General features: G+C 38.8%; 1 non-coding gene across 1 annotated transcript; it reads left to right on the forward strand.

Annotated features, from left to right (window-relative positions):
* The first annotated feature begins 2,190 nt into the window (after window positions 1-2,190).
* LOC126008201 (small nucleolar RNA U3) lies at window positions 2,191-2,405 on the forward strand. The gene has a single exon (XR_007495554.1). It is a non-coding gene; the product is annotated as a small nucleolar RNA U3 (small nucleolar RNA).
* The last annotated feature ends 16,357 nt before the right edge of the window (window positions 2,406-18,762 follow it).

Raw genomic sequence — 18,762 nt, forward strand, 5'->3', positions numbered from 1 at the left:
TTGACTCATATCTTGTAATTTGCTTATCTGGGGTGACTTTATTCAAAAGAAATGTACTAATCTCTTTTCCAGGGTTCTTTTGTGTTCTGTCAGCCCACCCACTACATGCCAATAGAATCAAAGAATCAAAATTGTGTGCAACTCAGCCCACATTTTTTCTCATCAAAACTTAGAGGATCTCCCCAGAAAAGAAACAAACAAACAAAAGCCTTATGCACTTTTGAGAAAAACACTGCTCCAAATGTCCCACTAAACCCTAATTATCACTTCATTCACTGGCTTCTGTCTAATGACTGAGGCTACATATACAAAAAGCACTGCTCATAATAGATAATGTTGGGAATCCCAAAGACATATCTGTGGAGATAGTGTTAGGTAGGGTACTTGAATTGCATGTTCTGACTCAGGTCCCATCTCAGGTACTTCATATCATCCCTGCCAGGAATGAGTCCTGAGCACAGAGCCAGGAGTGAGCCATGAACACAACAGGATGTGGGAAAAAAAGCAAACAAACAACAAAAGCAGAACAAAGCCCAAAACCTGAGCAGAAGACAAAACAAGGGTACCAGAGATAATGTTAGTCTCAGACACCACAGTGACCACAAACAGACAAGACAGTAAAATTCCCCGTCAGGCAAAAGTCTAGTCTGGTTTCTAAAAGAGGCTGAGAGGGTGTAAAGTTTACTGACTGTCAAGAGTGGAGACACATAAGGGTCTCTGACCTAGAAGACATTCACGTGCACCCTGCAGGGTTTCACATAGATGCCCCCATGTTGACAGGTGTCATCACAAACTTTGCAAACGAGTTGTAGATCCACCTCCAAAGACAAATCCCAGCTCCAAAGTCACAATCATCAGAATGTAAAGGCTATATAATATAGTACTGGTGGAACCCTTTGCTTTGCAGGTGAGAAAGCTAAGTGCTAGTAAGGATGAGCACTGTCTGGTTGAATATGAAAAATGGGAGAGTTGCACCTGGAATTCTGCATTTTTTGCTGAAGAAATAGGTGTAAAATCTGAAAATACATTGAACCCACACAGAACTCTTAGAATGTCAACTTAAAATTGAGTTTATTTTCTGTGTCCTACTCTTCAGGATATTTACAGTGGAAGTTCTTGCTTATCTCTGAATAAAAAATATATTTACTTTTGACTACTTAGGGATTTATAGTGTTTAAGCCTTTAGAGTTAGCAAGAATTCAATTTCAATTTAGGGCAATTTCCTTCATCCCACTGTGCATGCCAAGTGGATCTGTGAGGACTGATCTCTTGAAATAGCTTAGAACGAGATGGTAGGTTATTTCAGCAGTTTTTACCCCTATCAAGCTAATGCAGAGAAACTCAAAAGTAAGCGAGTAAAGGATTTTTCTACTTGAAAGAAAATGCGTTTGTTTTTGTTTGGGGACCTCACAAGCAGGGGCTACTTCCAGCTACACTTTGCCAACTGAGCTTGAGGTTGAATGCTAAAACCCAAAGATGCAGTGCTGCTCAGGAAACTATGACTTTTCTTTTTTTGGTTTTCCTGTCACATCCAGCGGCACTCAGGGGTTACTCATGGCTCTGTGCTCAGAAATTGCTCCCGGCAGGCACGGGGGACCACTGTTCATTCTGGATTGGCTACGTGCAAGGCAAATGCCCTACCACTGTGCTATCCCCAGGAAACTATGACATTTTAGGGATCTAATTTGGTCAGTGCTGTACTAGGCATGTGCCAAACCACTGTATTATCTACTGCTTGAAGGATAGTGTTTATAGTTGATTTCGTGCACTCTAGGTGTGAAAAATTTTACCACTCCTTCTTTGCTGGGGCATTTTTAGAGCATTTCCTTTTCTAGGGGGTCAGCCAACAGTTTTGTAAAAAGCTAGTGCATAAGTCATATTGGGCTTTAGAAGCAAAATGATCTCTGTGACAACTACTCAATTTTGCCATATAATGCCCCAGTAGGTTGGCACCCCAAAGCATGAGTAGGACTGTATTATAATAAACCTGTATTGGCAAAAATAGGCAGCCCATCAACTGACTTGGCTGACCAATTCCTGGCTTTACTAAATTCCTGATCTTACTAAATCTCACATAAGGTTTTCTGGTACTGGGGCAAATAGACTATGTCCTTGTTCACTCTCCTCTTATGCCTTTGGAAGGAATAGAGCATCTCCTTAAGTTTGGTGCTTATTAAAAGGACAGATCTTAAGACTATACTTTCAGGGATCATTTCTATAGCATGTGACTAGAGAAGTTTCTCTGATCATGTAGAGCACCCGAAGCCACGAGGAGAATCCAGGGCGTCCTCTCCTGTGCATGAAGCCAGCTCTAGGTGTCACTTCTGTGGCTGCCTTTTGCCTTTTGATGATCGTTCTCCCTTTTCTCTGGAAAGGGTAGAGGGAGAGGACGCAGTCTGAGTGTTTAAAAAAAAAAAAAAGGACAGATCTTCCTTTGTTCTCTTTGCCATGAATCTCCAATATTATCCATGGAAAATAAAAAATAAGTGTGTAGTCATTCAAACCCCCCTCAAAAAAAAAAAAAAGGCCCAATAAATTCCTGAGTACTGAAGTGATGCTCATCTGCTTTCACTTTTTTTTTATAAAAATAGCTCTGGATTTTAGATGCCTGGGGCATGAATTGCATTCATGTCCATTTCACTTTCTAGATGATGGGGTCAGTCTTGTATGAGCATTGAAGTTCTTCTAGTTTGACAAAAAAGGCAGTCATAGATGATAAATAATCCCACCAGCAATTATCTCTAGAGAAATAAATAATCTTCATGAATCCCTCTTAAATCTCCAATATAACCTCTTTGACCATTCCTATATAGCTTACTTTAATAGTTCCATGGAAGAATCAGGATCCCAAGTCACAACAGAAACATGGTGCCTCTTATCTTCATGCATAGAGAAACCAGAGAAAATTTTCCTTCATGTGATTGAACTGCCTTCTTTTGAGTGATGTTTATCAATGTTCATTCCCTTCTTTCCTTTCCCTTTCTCTGAACATCAGTTGACAAACCAGGGTCACTGATCTCTCTAACACATTTATATTTTTGTTATAGTGAGAACCTGAAAGATATGAAAAATAGATGGACAAATGAACTGTTCTAGTTGCTTTCATTCCCCACAGCACTGTGGCATGGAGGGTCTGGTGGAAGGACAGAAGGCAGGACTGAGGGGAGAATGGCAAAAAGAAGGTGCAGATTGGCTGGGATAGGATGTATGGAGGACAGATATAGGAAAGTGAAAGAAAACTGATGTGGCTGCTCTATAGTCTGAGGAGACGATGGAAAATAATTGAGGATTCTTGGCTGTGTGCATAATACCTTTGTTTCAAGACAGAACCTTCCTTTTCAGAGCATTTCATACAGTTAAGAAATAACTAAATTTCTTTTCAAGGCCTCTATAATATGTTTCCCCCCACCTTTCTTGGTCACTGTTGTTGATGGAGGCTGCTCATGCTGACAGCTGAAGGCAGATTTCCTTGTGACTAGATGGTGTTTTCAGATTGCAGAGTCGACTAACTGGAGTTAGATTATCCATCAAATATTATAAAAGAAGCCAGTCTTGCTTTGATGTTATGTTAAGCCCATCAGGATACCCCATTGCTGGGAGTGCTACTTTAAGATTAAGTAAATGTCCTTGGCTATTTCTATATTTTGAGGGATTGAGTTAAACCCATTGGTGCTCAAATCTTACTCAGCTCTCTTCTCAGGGATCACTCTTGGCAAGACTTGGGGACAATCTGAGGCACCAGGATGCAAACTCTAGTTGGCCATGTATGAGGCAAATCCTACCCACTGTACTATACTATCTCTTGCCACTTTCCTGGTTATTCATCTTAGAGATGTGAAACTATATTCATAACACATTGATTAGCTCATGTTGTTCTTAAACTAAGAGCAAAAGAATGGACAAAAGATACATTTTCTAAGTCAAACCACAGTCTTGGCAAGCATGTTAATTATTATTTGGTATTTTGTGGTATTCAGTGGTTCTGGGGCCACTTATTTATTTTCCTTCACTTTTAGCATAAAATTTGTTTAGGGAAAAATATTTATTTTGAACCTATTATTTTTTAATTTTAGAATTTTTTGAATTACCATGAGATACAGAGTTAAAAGTTGGTGGTGGTTGATTTTCAGTCATATCATGTTCTGACTTTCATCCCTTCACCAATAAGCATTTTCCCCTCCAGTTTCCCCAGTTTTCTTTCCATCCTCACCTCAGCCTGCTTCTATGGCAGATACTTTTCTTCTCTCTCTCTTTCTCCTCCCCTTTTCCTTTTCGGTTTGCAGTATTGTTATTGAAAGGGTATCATGCATATCACTTTACCTCCTTTAAGCACTCAGCTCTTGTCTAGAGTGATTACTTCCAACTATTCTTGTCCTAGTGGACCCTTTATGCTTTACTCAGACCTGAATGCCAGAAATGCTCTCTACAAGAAAGCAGAGCTCAGCATCAACAGGAGGGAACATGAATTAGCCCAACCCCGCCTTTACAGTGCACCTGACATGGAGCCTCGTGTGTGGCCACGTTTTCACTCACTGCTCCACCTTTCCCTTCAAGAAGATAGATTTGCTTAGTCTTTTATCACTTTGTGGCTTCCTGGCACTAACTATTCATCAGAGCAGAATAATCAACAGGCTGCATCCTGAGCTATGAGTAATAATCTTCCCCCAATGGCACTGGATATCTTATTTGGTTGCTATTGCCATATCATTAGCATTTCTTTCTTTTCTTTTCTTTTTTTTTTTTTTTAGTTTTTGAGCCACACCTGATGACCCTCATGGATTACTCCTGGCTATACACTCAGAAATCACTCCTGGCTAGGGGACCTTAAGGGACACCGGGGATCAACCCCAGGTTCACCTTGGGCAGCCCCGTGAGAACAAGGGAAATGCCCCACCGCTGTGCTATTGCTCTGCCCCATTATTAGCATTTTTAAAGGGCAAGAGGTCTGCCTGCTGGAAAATGGTGACACATTTGCAAGAAAATAAAGTTGCAACAAGGGATTTAATTTGATATCCTGTAAACTTAGGGCTTTGGAGAGTCAGAAAAAGACTCTATAGGTTTTGAATACTTAGTTGCATTAAAAATATCTTCACAAATAATGTATATGCAAACCCTGTGTGATCTCACTTCTCTCAGTAAAGAAGGGGCTTTGTATCCAGCCCCTTTGCTTTCATGCACACTTCAGCATGAAAGGCATGAAAATGATTTATTTTGAAAAATATATCACATTAACTTCACTTGGATGTGTTTATGCATACAAATATTTGTATATCTTCTGCAGAAATCATGCAGAAAAAGATAAAAAATTATATTTCTTCTTACATGCAAATAAGCTGGAGCGATTTGGCACTGCTAGAGCAAAGAACAGAAAAATATTGCCATATTCTTCATCTGGCCACCTGCAACTGTGCTGCTAAATACTTCCCTGTTTTCCTGAAATGGTCCTTCCTTAATTCCGATCCTGCATAGGCCTGCTTCTCTAAATTGTAATGTCATAACTATATATTTTGGAATTTTGCAGCTCTTTACCTAGTTCTAAAATTTATTTGGGCAAATGCTACTTGAAAAGGGAGTTTAGAGAGACAATGCTGCAGTGTTTTAATCTTTATTATCATCAATTTTCTTTGTGTTCATACTCTTAAAAATCTCTAAAATTATTTAGGACCAGAGAGATAGTATAGTGAATAAAATATTTGCCTGGAATGTAACTGACCCAGATCAATCCCCAAGTATCACCAGGAATGATCCCTGAGCACAAAGCCACGAGTAAGACCATAGCAATTGCCCGGTGTAGCCCCAAATTTAAAAGTAGATAAATATTAAATTATTTAAATAATTTTCTTAAATCTAAATGCATGACAAAAGTGTATATGGTTTATTATTTATGCAAAACATGTAAACATTTGCCAAATGGTAGGATTGAAAAACAATATTATCTTGCATTTTTTCCCTCTTCTCCATTGTAAATTTCTTTTGCTGTTTGGTTACAGGAATTCAAGAAGCATTAGAATTGGTCTTAGAAACCAAAGTTCAATTCATCTTGATTATAATTAGGCTTGACAAGTCATTTAGCCTCCTGAGTGTGCCTTCTATGCTCACCCATATCATTGGTGCTATGCAAATGTAAGGTAGGCAAATAGACAAATAAATATATGTACATATGTAAATGTGTCTATTTTTCTGTAATTATGTGGTCCTGATAATTTCACTTTCTTCTGTTTCAGTGAGTAAATTAATAAAGATTTCATTACAAAAGTTTTGTCAAAACATTATACAACTGAAATTGCTTTTAGGGGACTACAATCATTTTTTATTTTGCTTTCAGATAAATAATTATCATTAGGAAATGGAAGTTTATTATATGTATAAATGTGTTCTCTGTTCAGGGGTTGTCTGATGTATGCTTACTCTGTGTTGTATAAAGAGATCATCTCTAAATCCCTTGAGCGGCTGTTCAGCTAAAGTTTAGAGTCTCTTAATCTTGTATTTGATGCTAAACCAAATAGGCCCTTAGGGAAGCATTAAAAACAAACCAGACAGCATAGAATTCTTATTTTATTAAGGTTGGATAGTATTTGTTGCACAAGGTCTAGCCAGGGTGATTACTTTAAGGGTTCATTGAATACACTATCTAGCTACACACCCCCTAAAACTTAAGTGATCTCCATGCACTGACAGACTAAAGAGAACGAATACTTTTGTCTCACCATTCAGAGTATTGCCTTTTCAGAAACCAGAATCTCATTCAGACTAGCTGATAAGGTCATGTCTCTCAGTCCATAATGAATCAGAATCATGGGGTAAAAAACAGTGAACTAACAACTCTGGAACTAAGCAGCAGAATTATCATTTCTTTGATATTAGATTTTATCCACAAACATACTTGAACATTGTCTAAACAGTAGGAAGTTAGATTTACCAACACTTAGCAAAGCATCAAGGAATCAAAAATTAGTATGAATTCCTGAAACCCTTATTTTTAGAAGCCCAATCATCTTTTTAGATGTATACTCTGACGTTGTTATTTATGTTCTTTATTCTTGAAAAAATAATGAGCTGTTAACATGCTTTTCTGTTATAACAGTCTGCCCACAAACCAAAAAGAAAGAAAAAGAAAGGAGAAAGAAAGAAGAAAGAAGAAAGAAAGAAGAAAGAAAAGTATTTTAAGCATGAAATTATTTAAATAATAGTTTAAATAACAACTACTTAAGTGTTATACTTATATTTTTAGTCCTTTCTACTTTTATTTCTAGTCCTTTCTTTTATTTTTTGTTTTGTTTAGTTTTGGGGGAAAACACTCAGTGATGCTCAGGGTTTACTCCTGGCTATGCACTCAGAAATTGCTCCTGGCTCTGGGGACCATATGGGAGGATAAGGATCAAACCCAGACCCGTCCTGAGTCAGCCACGTACAAGGCAAATGCCCTACCACTGTGCTATCTCTGGACCCTTTCTAGTCCTTTCTAACTCATCTGGTTGTATATCTCTCATATATTAAGATATATCTTATCTTTTATATATTAAGATATATATAATAAATAGGATATCTCATATATTATATAATAAATAGGATATCTCATATATTAATATATCTTATCTTTTATACTAAGTTAGTGATTTACACAGGTGACCTAAGTTTGTTTTTCCTCTTTTCTTTTTTCTTTTTTTTTGGTTTCTCTTCTTCCTATAAAGATTTCCTTTTAAAACACTTTCTGCTCTTGTTTAGGTTGTTGTTGTTGTTGTGTTGTTTTGGTTTTTGGGTCACATCCAGCAGCGCTCAGGGTTTACTCCTGGCTCTAAGCTCAGAAATTGCTCCTGAGAGGCTCAGGGGACCATATGGGATGCCGGGATTTGAACCACCAACCTTATGCATGCAAGGCAAATGCCCTACCCCCATGCTATCTCTCCGGCCCCTTGTTTAAGATTTTTATAAGGATTTCTGATTTATTTCATATTCCTTTCATTACTATTCTCATTCTATTTTCCTCTCAGCACCCCTTGCTAAAATGGAAGGGTAGTCAAATCAAATCAAACAACGTTGTTGTTATGGGAAATAAGGCAGAGTCTAGGTGAAAGGGTTGCCATGTGATAATAAATTAGCTCTCAAGGAAGAAGGAATGGGGTCTGAAAGAGTAGATCCTGGGCCTCTTGTCCTGCATTCCCTGTTCTGGAATGAATTTCTCTTCTCTCTGAGAAAACCATAGGTACCTCTGTTCAAAATTCAGCTCAATGGACACCTCACATCTTCAGAGTAGCTTTCCTATCACCCATCTCCTGTATTTAGTTGGCTTGCATGCTCTTTTCCTCAATACACCAAAGGTCAGCCCTATTAGCAAGGATTACTTCCTGAATGGGACTGTGAGACCTGGGCAGGCTGAATCTTAGTCATTCTGAACTGCAGAAGGTTTATACAAGTGACCCTCAGGTTGTATAAAAGTAGGGGGTGGAATGAAGAGATATATAGAAAGGAAGTGAGCTGTCTACTCCTATGTGAAAGGTAGAGAAGAATTAGGAACAAGCCCCCTCTAAGTAAAGTAAAGTAATTTGTATCTCCATGTACTATAGGAGAGAGACAGTGGGGGGAAAATATACATAGGGGATAGGAAGGACCCAGACCACTTAATCCATGCAGTGGACATAGGCTCTGTGGAAAACTGGATAGCCATGTGTAAAAAATAAAACTAGGACCATACCTCACACCTTTTACACAAGTAAATCAAAATAGATTAATGATCTTAAGATTAAATCAGAATTTATAAAACATATTGAATAAAACAGAAATAAGCTGCAATAGAATCATCAAGATGACCACAGTGGCAAAAACAATAGAAATCAAAATAAACAAATGGGACTACATCAAGTTAAAACTTCTGCACAGCAAAAGACACTCAGACTCTAATAAAAGATACCCTATTGAATGGGAGAAAATACTTGTTTCAGTATTTCAACAAGTTTCAGTTCCAATTTTTGCATGGTCCTCTTGAGTGAAGATGCAAGCATCTCCTGAAAAGGCATGACATACAGTGTGTTAAGGGTTGGTGTTTTCCAGAGCCTTATAAGCACAGACAAAAATAGGATATTTGTCTCATTTTGGGTCAGGAAACCTTAATGATGCCCAGGGGTGGGATTGTTCATTTGCATTTGCAGATATACTAGGAACTGGGCATGTGTATGTGAGTGTATGTGTGTGTGTGTGGGGGGGGGGGGTTGGGACCCAAAAGCCCTTTGAATCAAACTGAATCCTAATCAGATGAAAAAGTCTCTTACTGTCAGTAGACACCATCTGATAATAGGGTAGAGTCAGACTTTTCTTTAAAGATGTAGCCTCCAACACTAACTCTGATCTCATCTTTGAGGCTTTGGCTCCTTTGTGCCTCACCAAGATATGAAATAGTTTTTATTTTATTTAAATTTGTTTTCAATAATTTTTAATGGAATCACTATGAGATATACAATTGCAGAGTTGTTTGTGATTGAGTTTCAGTCATTCAATATTTTACCACCCATCTCTTCTCCAGTGCACATTCCTATCACCAATATTCCAGTTTCCTTCCTTCTCCCCCAACCCAGCCTGTCTCAATGGCAGTTCTCTCTCTCTCTCTCTCTCTCTCTCTCTCTCTCCTTTCTTCTCTCTCTCTTTCTCCCTCTCTCTTTTCCCCATCCTTCTCTCTTTTCCTTTTAGACTCTGTGGTTTGCAATATTATTACTGAAGGAGTATCATGCATATCACTTTATATCTTTTTAGTACCCAATTCTTGTCCAGAGTGATCATTTCTAACTACCATTGTCATAGTGTTTCCTTCTCTGCCCTAACTGTACTCTGCTGCTATTTGTAACAAGCTTCCTACCATGAACTGGTCCTACTGGCCCTTGTCTTTATTGTCTTTGGGTATTATTATCATGCTATCTTTTTATATCCTACAAATAAGTGTGATCATTTTATCCTATTCCTCTCCCTCTGACCCATTTTACTCAGCATAATATTCTCAATATCATGTATGAATAAAGTTCATGTACTTCATTTTTCCTAACAGCTGCATAGTATTTCTCTGTGTAGATATACCACATTTTCTTTATCCACTCACCTGTTTTTAGTCACTTGAATTATTTCCAGTTTCTAGCTATTGTGAATAGTATTACAATAGAAAGAAGAGTGCAGATGCTTTTTTTATGTTGTGTTTTGGGGCCCTTGGATATATTTCAAGAAGCAGTATATTTGAGTCAGATGAGAGCTCAGTTTCTAGTTTTTTGAGGAATATCTCTATTGTTTTCCAAAAAAACTACATTTCTACCAGCAGTGAATGAGAGACTTTTTCTCTCTGCATCATGCCAGCACTGGTTGTTCTTGTTCTTTTTGATGTGTACCAGTCTCTGTAATATGAGATGATATCTCATAGTTTTTTTTGACTTGCATCGCCCTGATGATTAATGATGTGGAGCATTATCCATGTGCCTTTTGGCCATCTGTATTTCTTTGAGGAAGTTTCTGTTCATTTTTCCCTGTGTTTTGATAGAATTGGATTTTTTTTTTGTTTTGGGCCACACCCAGTGATGCTCAGGGGTTACTCCTGGCTCTGCGCTCAGAAATCGCTCCTGGTTTGGGGGGACCATATGGGACACTGAGGAATTGAATAGAGGTCTGTTCTAGGCTAGTGCTTGCAAGGCAGATGCCTTACCTCTAGTGCTACTGCTCTGACCCCTGGATTTTTTTATGTTAAGCTCTACCAGTACTTTATACATCTTAGATATTTACCCCTTATAAGATGGATATTGGGTGAATAATTTCACCCAATCTGTGAGCAGTAAGCTTTTCCTTTGAGATAACTTTTCCTTTAAGAAGTTACTTAGTTTAGTGTAGTACTATTTGTTTAACTGTGCTCAGATAGTAAAGTGGCAGGACATGGAATAGTTCTGCATTCCAGTCTAATCTAGTGAGAAACATCAGACTCAGTAAAGGCTAGAGGTCGAGATGTCTGACCATGATGCAAGTGCAGACTTTTTTCTTCTGACCAGTGAGTGAATGTTTGTCAACTGTCCACCATGCACCCAAACTAGGTACACTCTTCTGTTGGCCCTGGAGGCATATGGTTTCTTCCTCTCACTGGCTCTCAGGAATAAGATAAGCACAGGTCCACCTGAGAAGCAGGAGACCATAAAACACTTGTTTTGCATAAGATCAAGACCTGAGTTCAATCCCCAGTACCTTGAACCTCACTAGGAGTGATTCCTGAGCACAGAGCCAGGACTAACCCTTGAGCTTTCCTAAGTCTGGCCCAAAGACCAAAATCAAAAACAAGAAACAAAAATTACCCAAGAAGGTAATTACCATTCTGATGCAAAGCACCACAAACACCTCCCTATAAGTGGGTAGGAAACCATAGATCAGGAGTCCTGCCTGGTGCTGGTACATGGGAGAACAATGAGAAAATTGGATCCCTGCCAGAAAAGGCTCTCTGAAGTCTTACCAAGACTCCACATACACTCTGAGTCACCCCACTACCAGGGTGGGGTTCCAGGGAGCATTTCCTTAGGTTGAGCTCAGCAGGCAGCACAGTCTCATTCCAGTCTGCAGAGATATTGCATGCAGGAGTTTCCGAGCACTGCAATTTCTGACCTCTCTCTCCATCTCTTTCTATGACAACTTTCCTGGAACTCTTAAAGGTCTTTGAACTGCCACACTGAGGGCACAACCCCCCTCTACCTTTCTCATAGGATTGCATGAACACTGGAAAGAAAAGTAATAGAATAACCCCTGGAGGGTTTGTTCAACAAGTGGAATTATTTCCCCAAAAGAGGACATGAACTTTGTTGCAGGCACCAAGTTCTGATAAAATTTGATAAGGGACCTTAACTTTCAGCCAGTCTGAAAGAACCCCAGTGAGGCCAAAGGCAATTATGGGAAAGATGAGATGCTCCACTCCATCTTTATGAGTTCACACAGAAATCACTGTGCAGAAATCCAGAGCTCAAGCAGGGCAAAGTATGGACAGATTAGGTTAAAAGGTCATAAAGAAGGCTACTAAAGCAAAAGGAATCTTCAAGGACAGCTGAACCCCAAGTTTGTGACTGGGTCTGAGTCACTGTGTTACCATGTGAGTTTGCCGTGTTTCCACTTTCCTTCTGGACCTCATGCAATAGGATACAGAAAGAGAGGTGCATTTTAATAAAGATCACAAATTCAATTGATGCCAAAGCAAGAATAGAGTGTGCTGGTTAGTGGCAAGGACAGGCAGGTGTAAAAAAATTTTTAGCAGTAGATTTAGGGTTTAGGTTTGGAGCTGTGCCTCAGAAAGTACTGAACAGAACCAGAAAGGTACTGCATACCCTGGGGTTGCCCACCAAAGTGTGCCTGGTGTTGTCTCCTGTCATCACTTGCATGATTCTATTCAGGGCACCCTCTTTGGGGTATCTATTCCCAGGATAGAAAAACATTCATATAAAAGAATGTATGAACATTGCTATTTATTGCAGCACTTAGTACAATAGCAAACACTTGGAATCAACCTAGATGTTCAACAGATGAGTGGATCATAAAGATGTGGTACATATATATGATGGAATACTACATAGCTTCAAGGAATGATGCAATCATGCAATTTGCAGCTACATGGATGGAACTGGAAGATATTATGAAATGGCTGAGACACAGGTTTTGCATGCAAGAGCCCCAGGTTCCATTCCAAGCTCTTTGCAGTTGCTCTGCTAACACTGTTGGCTGTGGCATAAAAAACCCAAAACAAATGCAAAACCCAGAGTATCATATACTATGTGGGGGAAATGCCCAAGGAAAGTCCCTCAAGCACTTCCAAGCACAGGAAACATAAGCAGCTTCCATGCCATGACACACAGTCATGGAGGACTCAGCTCCTACAGAAGCAGGGTCTCAGAGTCCCTAGAGCCAAGAGTCCTGGAAAAGCCAGGATCTTAGTTTTGTTTGATTTGGGAGGGAGAATTGGAACTATGCCCAGCTCTGCTCAGGATTTACTCTTGGCTCTGAGATCAAGGATCACTCCTGGTATTGCTTGGGGAACCATATGTATTGCTGGATGGAACCAGAGTTGACAGCTTGCAAGGCAAGTGTCTTCACCTTATACTATCCCTCAAGCTCTAAGATTATGTCCTTTTAACAGAAGCCTCATCTAGGCAGGATGAGTATTTTCATGGACCATTATGTTCATTCCTTTTCAGTTTGCAGCAGCCAACTGTCCAAAAAACAAACTCAACATGGTGTCAGGCTGTCAAAATGAAGAATTACAGTGGGTTCAAGCTTAACATGAAAAAATAAAGCTCTAATCATCTCCAAGATCAACATCAAGGCAACGTGCTCTGGTTGTGTTCACAGCAAAGTCCTGGAACATCTGGAAAAATCAGAAAGCTCTGTTGCTAGCAAGACAGGTGGGATTGACAGGGAAATTGCCTCCAGAGAACCATAAAAGTAGACAAGACTAGGCTAAGTTTTTCCTCCAAAATCTGTCAGATGGATTGATTAGAGGGAAAAAATTAAGCATCTTTATAAGAGACTGTGAACTAGGAGGTGCTGCCTAAGACACAGAAAATGCAAGCTGTCAATTCCACCAGGTTTGAGGTATGCCAGACAAGTCTTATGTTTTGGCTTAGGCCATTCAGTCTTGGATACTCACACTGATTCCTGTCCACTCCAGTCACTTGGCTGTTTCCTGGCTCTCTGCCTCCCAGCAACTGCTCTCTGGTGTCAGGGCTCTTTATCCCTTGGAGAGATGCAGACAGAGCCCTAACCACTGTGGAGACCAAGAATTCCTCCCATGATTGACCCTTCTGGGCAGACACTGGAGAAGCTGGTACCCAATGCCTTTCAGTCAAGTAAATCTGGTGACAATGAGAGAGGCATTTGAGAGGAAGAGAGTCCTAAGATAAAATCTTTGTGAAGGGGGTAAATGAATGGCCCATAAGCTTAGAAACTATAACTATATGTTTACTTATTTTCTTCTTTTTGTTGTTTTACTGTGATGTTCAGGGATCACACAATAATTGTAATACTGTAGATCAGAAGTGCAGTGCCAGGGATGGTACTTGATAATGGGGGGGGGGGGGCAGAGTAGGGCAATTGAACTCAAGTCTTTTGCCTGCAAAGCAGGTTCTCTACTACTGAGTCTAAATCCCTGGCCACATACATGATGAACTTCAAGGAAAAGTGATGTAGTGCACAAAACTAGAGATTTAAAATGTTCATGTAGGTTCAGTTAGCAGTCATGGCCCTCAATTTCCACAGGCACACAAAGGATTAAGTCGGCTTTTAAAAGGCTGACCACACTGTGTGGACAGAAATCCCATACACTGCTAGAGAGAGTACATATAATGTACAATCACTTTGGAAATCTACTTGTCAGGTTTGAAAAAGATAAGCTAACCATTGATTCTACTCCTAGGTATTTACTAAGAGAAAAAAAACACATGTCCATAAAAAAACACATGTGATTGTTCATTGCAGCAGTTTTATAAAGAACTTAAATATCTCCTAAAGGTATTAAACACCACAAATTGGACTTTCATCATCCAGTGAAAACTGCTCACTAATAAAAATAAAATGAACCTAATGATACATAGCCACATGCATTCATCACCTATTGATTCATGTAGTACAGAAGAAGTCAGACAAAAAGGGCACATCAATTATCATTCTCTTCATAATATTATTGCAGAGAATGATAACTTAATGAAGAGTGTGGGTTGAATGGGTCTAGTGAGATCCAAAGGAGTGTTCCAATGTACCCCAGAAAAAGTTGGTAAATGCTCATCTGGTGGAGTATTGTTTTTGATATTTTTTTACTTCCAACTGTATTCAAGGACTATTTGTGGTTATGTTTTAAAATGATCTCTTAACAGAGCTCAGGTGAACATATGCAGTGTCAGGAATTTGAACAGTTGGCAGGATGCAATGCAAAAACCTTAACTCTGGTACTTTCCCTCTAGGTATGGGAAATGGTGAATCTGCTTATGCTCTTGATTATAACATGCTTTGATGGGTATAGAGCTATTTCAAAATGTATATAATTTTAAATGCTTTTTTAATTATACCTCAATTAGAAAATTTTTATTTAACCAATTTTATGACATACATGATTATGTTTGAGTTTCAGTCATGTAAAGAACACCACCCATTCACCAGTGCAACATTCCCCTCACCAATGTCCCAAATCTCCCTCCTCCCAACCTAACACCCCCCCCCGGACTCTAGACAGGCTTTCTATTTCCCTTGTACATTCTCATTATTAGGATAGTTCAAAAGGTAGTTATTTCTCTAACTAAACTCATCCCTGTTTGCAGTGAGCTTCATGAGGTGAGCTGTAACTTCCAGCTCTTTTCTCTTTTGTGTCTGAAAATTATTATTGCAAGAATGTCTTTAATTTTTCTTAAAACCCATAAATGAGTGAGACCATTCTGCATTTTTCTCTCTCTCTCTCTCTGACTTATTTCACTCAGCATAATGGATTTCATGTATATCCATGTATAGGAAAATTTCATGACTTCATCTCTCCCGACAGCTGCATAATATTCCATTGTGTAAATGTACCACAGTTTCTTTAGCCATTCATCTGTTGAAGGGTATCTTGGCTGTTTCCAGATTCTTGGTATGGAGTGGTATAGCTGGATCATATGGGAGCTCGATTTCCAATTTTTGGAGGAATCTTCATATTGCTTTCCATAAAGCTTGAAGTAGATGGCATTCCCACCAGCAGTGGATAAGAGTTCCTTTCTCTCCACATTCCTGCCAACACTGCTTGTTCTCATTCTTTGTGATGTGTGCCAATCTCTGTTTTGATTTACATCTCCCTGATGATTAGTAATGTGGAGCATTTTTTCATGTGTCTTTTGGCCATATGTATTTTTTCTTTGTCAAAGTGTCTGTCCATTTCTTCTCCCCAGTTTTTGATGGGATTAGATGTTTTTTCTTGTAAAGTTCTGTCAATGCCTTGTATATTTTAGAGATTAGTCCCTTATCTGATGGGTATTGGGTGAATAGTTTCTCCCACTCAGTGGGTGGCTTTTGCATCCTGAGCACTATTTCTTTTGAGGTGCAGAAGCTTCTCAGTTTAATATATTCCCATCTGTTAATCTCTGCTTGCTTGGAGAGTGCAGTTTCCTCCTTGAAGATACCTTTAGTCTCAATGTCCTGGAGTGTTTTACCTATGTGTTGTACTATATATCTTATGGTTTCGAGTCTGATATCAAGATCTTTAATCCATTTAGATTTTACCTTCGTACATGATGTTAGCTGGGGGTGTAAGTTCAAATTTTTGCAAGAGGCTAGCCATTTGTGCCAACACCACTTGTTGTAGAGGCTCTCTTTGCTCCATTTAGGATTTCTTGCTCCTTTATCAAAAATTAGGTGATTGTATGTCTGGGGAACATTCTCTGAGTATTCAAGCCTATTCCACTGATCTGTGGGCCTGTCTTTATTCCAATACCATGCTGTTTTGATTACTATTATTTTGTAGTACAGTTTAAAGTTGGGGAAAGTAATTTCTCCCATATTCTTTTTCCCAATGATTGCTTTAACTATTCTAGGGTGTTTATTGTTCCAAATGAATTTCAAAAGTACCTGATCCACGTTTTTGAAGAATGTCATGGGTATCTTTAGAGGGATCGCATTAAATCTGTACAATGCTTTGGGGAGTGTTGCGATTTTAATTATGTTAATTCTGCCAATCCATGAGAAGGGTATGTGCTCCCATTTCTGCGTGTCCTCTCTTATTTCTTGCAGCAAAGTTTTATAGTTTTCTTTGTATAGGTCCTTCACATTTTCAGTCAGGTTCATTCCAAGATATTTGAGTTTGTGTGGCACTATTGTGAATGGAGTTGTATTATTAATGTCCATTTCTTCCTTATTACTATTGGTGTATAGAAAGGCCATTGATTTTTGTGTGTTAATTTTGTAGCCTGCCACCTTGCTATATGAGTCTATTGTATCTAGAAGCTTTTTTGTAGAGATTTTAGGGTTTTCTAAGTAGAATATCATGTCATCTGCAAACAATGAGAGCTTGACTTCTTCCTTTCCTATCTGGATTCCGTTGATAACCTTTTCTTGCCTAATCGCTATAGCAAGTAATTCATTGCTATGTTGAATAGGAGTGGTGGGAGAGAACAGCCTTGTCTTGTGCCAGAATTCAGAGGAAAGGCTTTCAGTTTTTCTCCATTGAGGACAATATTTGCCTCTGGCTTGTGGTAGATGACCTTAACTATATTGAGAGAGGTTCCTTCCATTCCCATCTTGCTGAGAGTTTTGATCAAGAATGGGTGTTGGACCTTATCAAATGCTTTCTCTGCATCTGTTGATATGATCATGTGGTTTTAATTTTTCTTGTTGTTAATGTCGCGTATTATGTTGATAGATTTACGGATGTTAAACCATTCTTGCATTCCTGGGATAAAATCTACTTGATTGTAGTGGATGATCTTCTTAATGAGGCATTGAATCCTATTTGCCAGGATTTTGTTGAGGATCTTTGCATCTGTATTCATCAGCGATATTGGTCTCTAATTTTCTTTTTTAGTAGCATCTCTGTCTGGTTTAGGTATCTAGGTGATGTTGGCTTCATAAAAGCTATTTGGAAGTGTTCCTGTTTTTTTCGATTTCATGAAAGATTCTTGCTAGGATTGGTAGTAGTTTCTCTTGAAAGGTTTGAAAGAATTTATTAGTAAATCCATCTGGGCCTGGGCTTTTGTTTTTGGGCAGACATTTGATTACTGTCTTAATTTCCTCAATAGTGATGGGTGTGTTCAGATATGCTACATCCTCTTTCTTCAACCATGGAAGATTATAAGAGTCCAAGAATTTATCCATTTTTTTTCAGGTTATCATTTTTAGTGGCATAGAGTTTCTCAAAGTAGTTTCTGATTACCCTTTGAATCTCTACCATATCAGTAGTGATCTCACCTTTTTCATTCCTAATATGAGTTATCAAGTTTCTCTTTCTCTCTTTCTTTGTTAGTTTTGCCAGTGGTCTATCAATCTTGTTTATTTTTTCAAAGAACCAAATTCTGCTTTTGTTGATCTTTCGGATTGTTTTTCGGGTTTCCACTTCATTGATTTCTTCTCTCAGCTTTGTTATTTCCTTTTGCCTCCCTATTTTTGGGTCCTTTTGTTAAGCACTTTCTAATTCTATGAGCGGCGTCATTAAGCTATTCAGGTATGCTCCTTCTTCTTTCCTGATGTGTGCTTGCAAAGCTATAAATTTTCCTCTCTGTACTGCTTTTGCTGTTTCCCATAGGTTTTGATAGTTTGTGTCTCCATTGTTTTCAGGAAGGTTTTTATTTCCTCTTTGATTTCATCTCGGACCCACTGGTTATTCAGTATTAGGCTGTTTAACTTCCAGGTATTAAAGTTTTTCTTCTGTGTCCCTTTGTAGTTCACATATAATTTCAGGGCCTCGTGGTCAGGGAAGGTAGCCTGCAAAATTTCTATCCTCTTGATATTATGGAGTTATGTTTTATGTGCTAGCATGTAGTCTATCCTGGAGAATGTCCCATGTACATTAGAGAAGAATGTGTATCCAGGCTTCTGTGGGTGGAGTGTCCTGTATATATCTACTAGGCCTCTTTCTTCCATTTCTCTGTTCAGGTCTAGTATATTCTTGTTGGGTTTCAGTCTGGTTGACCTGTCAAATGTTGACAATGCCATGTTGAGGTCTCCCACAATTATTGTGTTGTTATTGATATTATTTTTCAGATTTGTCAATAATTGTATTAAATATTTTGCTGGCCCCTCATTTGGTGCATATATTTT

Source organism: Suncus etruscus, chromosome 4, assembly GCF_024139225.1.
Source record: "Suncus etruscus isolate mSunEtr1 chromosome 4, mSunEtr1.pri.cur, whole genome shotgun sequence".
Taxonomy (NCBI): Eukaryota; Metazoa; Chordata; class Mammalia; order Eulipotyphla; family Soricidae; genus Suncus; species Suncus etruscus.